This window comes from Stegodyphus dumicola, chromosome 3, assembly GCF_044657685.1.
Source record: "Stegodyphus dumicola isolate Sdum_Otavi_A_Nest chromosome 3, ASM4465768v1".
In the NCBI taxonomy this organism is placed as follows: Eukaryota; Metazoa; Arthropoda; class Arachnida; order Araneae; family Eresidae; genus Stegodyphus; species Stegodyphus dumicola.
In genome coordinates, this window is record NC_140770.1 from 205,657,060 (window position 1) to 205,667,555 (window position 10,496).

The 10,496-nt window shown below is 33.9% G+C and overlaps 1 protein-coding gene across 2 annotated transcripts in view; it reads left to right on the forward strand.

Annotated features, from left to right (window-relative positions):
- trbd (ubiquitin thioesterase trabid) overlaps window positions 1-5,463 on the forward strand; it is a 72,849-nt gene extending 67,386 nt beyond the window's left edge. For both annotated transcript variants that reach the window (XM_085813798.1, XM_085813799.1), the window contains exon 12: window positions 4,986-5,463. The gene's annotated coding sequence lies outside the window, so the exon portion shown is untranslated. The remainder of the gene's footprint in view (window positions 1-4,985) is intronic.
- Window positions 5,464-10,496: the final 5,033 nt, after the last annotated feature.

Consider the following 10,496-nt stretch of genomic DNA (forward strand, 5'->3'; position numbering starts at 1 on the left):
AGGAAAGAAGAAAGTTTCTTGGCGGTGTTGGGCGGTGGAAAATTCTTGATGGCTTTTGTTTTTGAATCTTGCGTTTCTATACCCTTTTGCGAAATTTTATAACCGAGATATTTAAGTTCTTTAGTTGCGAACTTGCATTTTGAGCCGTTAATTGTAAGACCGGCCTCTTTTAATAATTTAAAAACTTGTTCTAGATCATTAATGTGTTGTTCCAACGTACTACTCGGTATAATTATATCATCTAGATAAATTAAAGTTGATTTTCCTAGGACAGGCTTTAGAACAATGTCCATAGCTCTCTGGAATGTTGATGGGGCCCCACACAACCCAAAGGGCATGCGTAAAAATGCATAAGTGCCTGATTTTGTTATAAACGCGATTTTATGTACGTCTTCGGGTCTCATAGCTATTTGATAGTAGCCAGACGTTAAGTCCAAAGTAGACATGTATCTTGTCGATTTGATCTGTCTAATGATTTCCTCTATAACCGGCAAAGGGTAAACTGGAAATTTAGTAATACTGTTTAGTTTTCTGTAATCGATAGCAAACCTCCAAGCCCTTTTATCCGAAGGAGGAAACTCGTTCTTTTTCCTACATAGTACGACTGGACTCGCGTACTCACTATTTATGGGCGTTATTATTTTATTCTTTAACATCTCCTGAATATGTTCTTCGATGATTACGTCTTTTTGTTTGTCGTACCGATAAGGTTTAGTCCTACAAGGTTTTTCGGCAGTTACTTGTATCTTATGCGTAACTATTTGACAATTTCCCGGTTTTCCTGAAAACAAGTTAGAAAAATTACTGACCACTTGCTGTATTGCTTGCCTTTCATGGTCATTCAGATGGCTAAGGTCCACTTGTGGTTTCTCCACAGGTTCCACCACCCTCTGGTCCATCTCCAGCACCAAGGAACTGTCTTGAAAATTCAATTTGGCCCTCGCTGCCCTTAAAAACTCCATACCTAAAATAAGAGGATTTTGCAGATTTTTCACTACAAAAATTAATACTTTGAGGCTTTCCTCTTTTACCTGTATGTTTAATGATAATTTCCCGATGCAGTGACATGTTTTTCCTTGCGCCGCTATAATTTCCGTATTTTTGGTTTTAAATAATCGTACCCTATAAAAATTCTTTCTGAAGAAATTTTCGCTCATAAAATTTCGTTCTGCTCCTGTATCGATGAGGGCTTCTACTGGTACATCACCAACCAGGACTTGTATAATTGGTAGATGTGAGTTTTTTACGATGACCGTTTTTTTAAAACTTCTGGGGTCTGGACCCTCCCTTTCACAGGCCCCTCTACTCGTTTAAAGCTTTCCTTTCAATCTGTGCCTTCTGGGTACGCGGATGTTTATTTTCAAATTTTCTTTTTGGGCCTTGACCTTCGAGTTTCGATGAGTTAGCTTGATAGCTCTTTCCCCCATAAGAGCGATTTCCACTTCTGGTTTCCTCATTTGAAGATTTCCTTTGGGTACTTTGAGAATACGTTGCCCCTCTAGCTTTTTCCGCTATTCTGCGATTTTGAAACTTCACCGCCAATTCGAAGAGCTCCTGCAATGTGCTTAGGTTTCTAATTTCAAAGTAGTCTTGAACAGTGGGTAACAATCTTGGTAAGATTATTTCAATAATCTCCACATCGGGTTTCTTCCCATACAGCATATCCGTCAGCTTAATTTTTCGTAGAATAAAGTCCGTCAATTCTTCTATATCCTGTTGATAGAAATTATATAGTTCGGCTTCCAGCCTTGCTCGATCTTTCACTATAGGGAAGGCCTTTACTAACGATTTTTTGAAATTTTCAAATGTATATGTCTGGCTTCTAAATTCCTCTGATAAAAATTTGCCTATATTCTTCCACCATAGCGCGGCCTGTCCTCTTAGTGCAGATGTGGCGATGGCAACTTTTTGTCTTTCAGGCACAGGGTAGAGCTGAAAGTGATTTTCTAGGCCTTCTAGAAATATCGCCACCGAATTTTTTCCGTCGAAATTGACATTTGGCTTGATTGACGCTCTCAAAGTCTGGACCAGGTATCCAAATCCTTCCCATTGGCTTGTCATTTCTTGGTGATGTCCAGCGGCTTCCATCCAATTTTCGGCCATTTCAGTTTGATAAGTGTTCGGGCGCCAATGTAGCGTTGCGCGCCTCCAACTTGCACGTAACCAAGAGGTGATTGTTGAAACTGGATAAAAGACAGAGTCTTGTTAAGTGTTTAAGTCCCTTTTTTATTCACCGTAATAAATTACAAGTGCGTGCTCTTGACGCTCACAAACTACACCAACTTGGCGGTAAAATAAAAATAATAACCTGAAAAGAACTGAAGACAAGACTCTAACTACGAGGCTCTCTAAAAGTAACTAACCTCACCGCGTTTTACAATACCGCTTCTAATTCAGCAAACTTGAAGATCACGTTGAACAATTAACAATACTTCCAGGCAAGCACACAGGCCGAAACGCGGGGTTCTTCAATTTCTGGCTAACTACCTCCGCGCTCGTGAAGTAAGAACAGCACACCTCGAACTCGTTTCCTTTCTTTTTAACTCAGAATACTTCCGCTGATAATTTGAATCCTTGCGCGTTCTACTAAAATTTACATACTCTGGCATTGGCAGTTCCAGGGGAAAGTGAGGCTTGACAGGAAAGATAGTTTAAACTTAAAATAAATGTTAGTTAAAATAAATATAAACCCTACAAACCTATGTACATAAAAAATTATTGTTACTGATTATGATCCAGAACTATATTGTCTATAATGAAATAATGCGATGTGTGTAAAAATAAATGTGATGAGTCCTCGAATTCAGTTCGGTCAGCGTCATCTTTATGTATCTGCACTCAGCCGTAACGACTGCCAGAAATTAAAAGTACTGGGTTTCTTCTACGCATTAAAATATCACATATTTATATTATATATCTTCTATTTACTGTAATAATTATTTCTGCAACTCAAAGTTTTCAAAATTTCAGTGAATGAAACATGAAAAAAAAGGCTGTAGAAAGACTATAATGTTAAAGGCTCTAGGTTTTTATATGAGGAAGGTTGTTATGTTGCTGTGACTTATGAAAAATCAGTAGAAGGAGAAAATTATGAATTTAGTGTAGGAGAAGGAAAAAGATGTAGTCTGAAAGCAAGATTAATAAACAACTTGTTAGATTGTATGGATCACTAAACTGGGTTCAACTTTAACAATATCATACTTTTGGGCAGTATTCCCTAATTTAATTGAAAAAATATCACGTTTGGTTACGGAGAAATGAAGGAACTATAGCATGTGTTGCTGGTAGAAAAAGGAAAATCTCCACTAGTTTTATTATTATTCTTAATTAAATTTATTTTAAAGACATGTATTTCATTTTCTTAAGAACTCTGAAGAATCTGTTTAATTTTTATGGTTTTTAAGGATATACAAGATCGCATGCACTTGCATTTTCCAATTATTCGTGCATTAAATATCTTGGGTAATTGGAAAGTCAGTGTAGTAAGTCTTTGGAGATTGCAGAGATATTACTTAACAGTCACAAGTTGAAGCAAGGCTGGCACCTGTACATTGCCGAAGGTACGTGAAGTATTGCCGCACCTTGCTAATTCTTAAACTCTGCTTCAATTTTGATGAAGACAACCTGAAGGGGGGAATACAGATGTCTCCCCTTCCAATCTTCTACTACTAACTACTTCATTTTCGGCTTGCCATGTATTTTGAGTGCCTATTAGTACCTTTAAAAGCATCCATGCATTCTCTGGGATTTGAACCCGGGTTTGTCGATATGGCAATCAGCATTACTAACCCTTATGTTTATTGGTTGGCAGTGCTAAGAGGTGTAGGTTGAAGCATAATTGCCTTGTGTGCATCCATGTAGGTATACGAGGTATTGCTGGCCTTGCTAACTGTTGAACTTCCATCCCAGATGGAAGTCCGATGATGAACACCCAGGGTCAACTCCAGTGTTTCCTGCCACCAACTGAATGATAAAGTTTTGGCTTGCAGTGTATTTTGAGTGCCCTCTTGCCACATAGACATCATATGCTTGCAAATATCTATGCCAGCTCCAGGATTCGAACCTGAACCATTTGATACTGCAGTCATCGTCACTACCCACTTTATTATCTGGGCAATGATATCACTTAACAACATTTTCTTATATGTCAGTTCCATGGTGTAAATATTTATCCTGAATTTTCAAAGGGTTCATAGGTTCATATACACTGGCTAAGCTAAACAGAGGATGATTTATTAAAATCACTGCAAAAGGAATTTTTTTTTTTTTTTTTTTTTTTTTGGTGCATTAAAGAGGCTGTTAAGATATCCGATTTCAAATTTAAACTGTATCATACAAGAAAAAATTTCAGAAATAATACTAAATCTCATATGACTGCATTAAATAGACTGCTTGAATTAAAATTTTATTTCATTCTGTTATTGTATGTTGATTGAATGGTGAAAATGCCATTTGTTTATATTTTGTGAAACTAAAATTATAAATATTTTGACCTTTCTGATTATCTGCATCCCTGCCGAAAAGTCACAAAAAGGGATTCATAAGGTAAAAGCAATCATCAAATAATTATATGGCATCAAACAGTATCACCAAAAAGTATTTAGCAACCCAGGAATGCACAAAGCGCAGATCTGTTCAAAGTTGTACGGATGCCCCCCTTTTTTTAGAAAAATAGATTGTAGTGGTCATTGCAAGAGCACAAAAAAGAAAAATGACTCAAAAAAGGTGTTTTATTATTGATGTTCCTTGCTTTTTTAAAATTTTATTTATTGGTTGCTTTTGTTTGGAATTCTTAGTATACCACCATTTTAAAATTGGCTGTTGACTCCCATGCATTAGCTTGGTGAAAACTTAGTCTCCAGTGAGTGAATGCTCTCTAAAGTTGTTATCAAGTCCATGGCTTTTTATTGGGGGGAACAGATAATCAGAAAGTACAATTATTTTTTATGATTTTAGTCAAATCTTGATTAATTTATCTTTTGCAGGAAATATTTGCAATCAGGACAAAGATATGTATATAAAACTTTTCATGTTGCTTGTATGAATGTGAATATCCCGTCCAATGAAGGAGGACTATTTTATGTCATAGCTTCACCCTGTAAATTTCCAACATAGTGGGCATATTGTCCCTACTCAGCTATTTTCTCAAGTTCTGTACAGATAGTAAGATGTGTATTTATTCATTGTAAATTCTTAATTTAGCTCAACTAATATTTATTTTGCTCTTAATCATGTGATTCTAGAGCTTTAATTTGAAACTTTTTCCCCATTGTATATACTTATGACATCGTACATTTGTGCTGTAGATTGTAATTAAGATGATATGCAAGCGTTTTCTTATTTTTATTTTATGATTGTTGATTTGTTTTAAGAGGAATCTACTTTTGTGAATCTTTCCAAAATTAGCATACAAATGTAAGTGTGATAGCCACGATTGTTTTCATTAAAAATATTGACAAGGTCGTTGATTTCTTTTTTCCCCCTTTTTACATAATACTAGGTATTCTTTGTATCTGTGATTAAAAATTTCTATAGATATTAAATGGAATTATGAAATTAAATTTGTACTTCAGCAATAGTGTTAAGTACCTTTACCCCATGATTATATGCATTTCTTGTAAAATTTGATTTCTTTTTAAGTATAAAAATAGGAAACTACATTTAAGTTACTTTTACTGCATCTTAAGTTAAAACTTCATTTCTCTTTCAAATAGGTTATGGTTGAGTGGAATAAGTTGCTGTCATTTTGTAATTAAATCTCATTGTTGCAAATTTTATCCATGATTTTTTACAATTTTGTATAATTCTCCAGATTTAAAATATAAATTATGTTAAATATTTGTTAATTAAAAAAAGTTTTATCAGAAAAATTTAAGTTACAAATTATAAAATTAGTGATGAATTATCAAATAGCTTGTCTTCAGCTTGTACTGAAAGGGCTTTATCAGTTTTTAGTGTCTATCAAACTTATTGGTGGGAGAAAACATTTATAAAAGTTAATGCCTTTAGTATTTGTCTAATTTTTTATGTCTGAATGTATCACTTGATGGAAACAGAAATAAAGGATAATGATTATAATTTCTCACATTTTGTGTTGTAATGAGAACATCAGTATTTATCAACAATTGCAAAGCATACCAGCTTTCCCCTTTTAGTTATGAAATCAGTAGAATTATCATGTTGCAGTAACTTCATTTTCATACTAAATGAAATAGACGACCAATTACAGTATTAATTTTTCCAAGATGATATATGATATTATTTATTTTCAAAAAGCTTTGCATAGATTGATAAAAGTGTGGTGAAAATTAAAGATATTATTGTAAATCTTCATCTAAATTAATTATCTAAATGTTATAATGCTATTTAAATATGATTTTATAGTTTGTACAAATTCCTCAGTAGTTATATCAGGGTTGCCACGCTACCTGGAAAACCGGAAAAGTCAGGAAATTCGAAAAATAAAACGAGTCGGGGAATTTCATGCGGCGATCCCCCCCCCCAAAAAAGAGTTTTGCTCCAACGTTGGAAGCGATCACTTTCTTAGCGAATTGTGTATTGCGTGAGCGTCATTCAGGCATCTGGCATAAAGCAAGTTTTTGCAGCTCCAGTTAGTTCGTTTTTTAGAAAGGCAAAGCAAGTTTCCAGTTACCTCGAGAATCGCATGCACATGTGCAGTGCATGTTGAACTAAACAAAATACTTATTCATGTATAAAACAAAATCGGTTTAATCCTAGTATCTGGTACCTTGGAGGTTAGAATCAAAGAATATGTATTTTTAGAAGAAAAACTTCTCTGCAATAGGAGGGACTCCATTCCAACATAGAAGGAAACAACTGTCGCCAAAGCTCTAAGCTCGTGTCGAAGTTCGAAGATCACGCTATAAAGAGTTCATAAAATGAATATCGTTTAAAATTTCTTTAAACTTTAAAGAAAAAGAAAATATTTTTTGGTGCAAGTAAATTAATTAATGGATTAGTTATTTTGAGGGGAAAAAACTACGAAAATCCGTGTTTAAATTATTGCAAAAAATCAAAGAAGAAACGTTCCACAAATTCCTCAATTTCCTGTACACATCGGGAAGAGTGAAATTCTAGCCGCCAGGTTCCATTGCCGAATCGCTTGGCGAATTTTCCCTCCTCTTTCTAGCGGTGTAATAGCATGTCTATGGAACCTTTCCTTCTTTACATTAACATTCTTCGGTTAGAATGTATTCTAACCTCCATGTAGGAACACATGGGATTTGGTGACATTATGATGAGTAGTAAACAGGTCATTTTGGTGTTGGCAACAACTTTCAAAATTGTGTCATGGCCTTAGCGTATAGTAGGATTTTACCGCAAAATCTTTTTAAAACCTTTTCTTTTTAATAAATGCCTTATTTGTCATTTTGAAGTAAAATAAAAAAATAGTAATCAGTCATCTAGGCTAACCATTTAATATAATTGTATTGGCTAAAATATTGTTGATTATTCTAATTCAATTTTTAAGTAATTATCTTTATTTTTATACTATTCGTATCATTTAATGTTGCTTCTTCCCTCTGAATTTATTTATTATTAGTAAATAATATTTTCCAATTTCAGGAAATTTTTTCTGACATAATCCTGAAATTAATTCTAGCAGTATGATGACATATCATCACGAAATTTAATGCACATATTTTTTGCTTATGTATGCTGCTAAATAAATAAAAAATACACGAATTTATTTTAAAATGTCATTCAATAGATTTCTTTCTTTCATTTCGCTGCAAAATATCTGCAAAAAAAGACATTTTTTAATCCGGATCAGGCAGATTCTAATTTCAATCTTCATTGAAGAAAACAACTCCTATTATTGTTATAATGCTTTGAGAATTTTATATATATATATATAAGTCATATATAATTGGCCAATTTTTGTGCTTTTGAGTAATACCATAATTAATTTACCTCTTAGCACAGCCAATGTGCATTATGCGGATAGACTGGAATTTTCTTAAAGCCATCTGGAAAAGTCAGGGAATTTCATTATCCTGTTTCAGTGGCAGCCCTGCTATATCTACATGTATTTTTTCTGTTTATGGCATAGGTGTAAAATTTAACATAAAATGAAATTGGCAGTCATATTAAATGTACTAAAGAATCATGGAGAGAAGTTAATTAACATGTAAAATGGAGGGATGTGTATCTTGAAAAATCGCTGATATTAGATAAAATTTAAAAACAGGTTTCCTAACTTTAAATTCTTATAATTTTTGCATGTTTCATATGTTGTATAATCTTTTTTTAGTGTTATTCTACACCGATTTTCTTTAACCCTCTGATCAGCACAGGATTTTTAAGAAAGCCCATATTTTCCAAAAGTGCCATGAGAAACAGGTATTTTCTTGATTTTAAAGCCAAAATGCTCCTGCTACTTTTTACCTGGATTTATATACTTTTAATATATTGCCTTAATTTCAAGATACACATACTTTCATAAAGATGTCACAAAAATATTATATGCATATGGTCTTGGTGGTCAAAGGGTTAAAATTCATGTGTGTTCATTCTGATCCAAATGAAGGTCCAACTGAAACCTATCAAAATTGATTTTCTTAAGCCTAAGTTTTTTGATATGCAATTATATCAACTACTATCCGTTTGACATGCACGGTCAAAAATAATCCAACCCTCTGATTGATACAAATTACATGTAGTGCTTAGGAAAACAATGCATATATCAGTCAACAGAACTTACTTGCATACCTATACAATACACAATATTCATTGTGTAGCACTTTGCTGATGTTAATATCCTGTGTAGCCACACACCATTTTACAACAGCTGATCATCAATGTGGTTTACTATCATGCAGTGTGCAGATGAATTCCTGTGGGTTATCCATGTTTCTTCAGCTCATTGGCATAGGATGGCAACATCTGTTAGTGGATATGAAATGCAACAGATCTGTCTTTTCAATATTGTTCAATGAATGCAATATTATGCTGGAGATAGATTATCCATATACATAAGGGGGTGTGTACTCATGCATTCTTCTGTTGAAACACACTGCCTTGAATAATAACCATAAAGAAACTTTTGATAGCTTTAACTATCTAATCTGCATATTATTAACAGTTACTTAGATTACCCATTATAAGACCAGAGGAGACAGTCATAAGGTATAGCTTCCCCCATTATAGGATCATGAAAGCCCTGTGTTACATTGAGCCAGACTTATTCCACAAATCTCCTCACTGAAGACATCTTTATTTCATTTTCCAATTTGATTCTGCCTTGGCACCATTGGACCCTGTTCAGACATGCTTATAGAGTGAGTGATACACCACATCTTGGATACTTAGTGCAAAGATCAATTGAGTTGATGCAATTGATAATAGAGCTGTTAAACATGAATCCGTGTAAGTAATCATGCATATCCCTCAGGATGTCTGAAAAAGGTGGCAGGATGGCAGGCAGTTATTTCGCATGCAGTGTGATAGTTTATAAGAGTCAGCCATTTATCTAATCCAGCTATTCATCCACCACTAAACTTTGGTAGCATATATGGATGGAAATCAGGTAGCTTGTGTTGGATTGATTTAGCATTTAAGTTACTTGTCAATGTAATACATATATAAGTATTTGCATTTCTAAAAACCTACAATTAGTGGTGAATAAGTTTTGTTAAATTTTAGTGGTACACACAAGACGTAGTTTTAATTAAATCTTCATTTTTAGGCCTTATTTATGTTTTTGGAATCTTAGACTTCTAGTGAAGTGTAGAGATGATAAAGAAAGAGAAAGGTTAAATGGGTGTAGCTGAAGCGTTAATGTAGGTGTAATTTTACAAGGATAGATACGGAAATTTATAACAAGTATCTATAAAAACTTTTGATTTACTTTTGATTGACCCAAATACTAGGTTGATTATTTTGAATATGACAGAGCCCATGAGGGCTTTCTGCTAGGGAGAGGAATGTCTTCATGGACAACATTTTAAAAGAAACTGACTAATATTCATCTTACACATAGGGAATATCATGAAAACCAACCATGCAGCCCACTGAGGATGAACTCCAAATAATCCAGCAGTCTTTAGTCTCTTGCCCACTGATAGCATCCCAGTTTTGACAACACTGGACTTTCCCATAATGCATTTGAAACCTTTCCATTTTTATTGTTTGTATATTGCGATTTAAATTTTTTATGCGAATGGTTTGGCACAGCTCACTTTCATTTGAGGGAGGTTGCATTACTTTTGACAGTGTGTATTGTATCATGTATGTAATTGTTTACGTCATTAAGAAATGTAAGATGTCATAAAATCTACTTACAATAGATAGATTTGTTACCAGGAAACAATAGGACATTTGAATTATTTCTCACAACTATTTGTTATGCATGAAATATAAGTAACTGTTATCTGCTTATAAATATTATAAAAAAGAAATAAACCTTTTTTTAAAAAAAATTGTGGCTTTGCTAGACCCTTGATGATAGAACTGGAAATACCTTCTAAGATGTA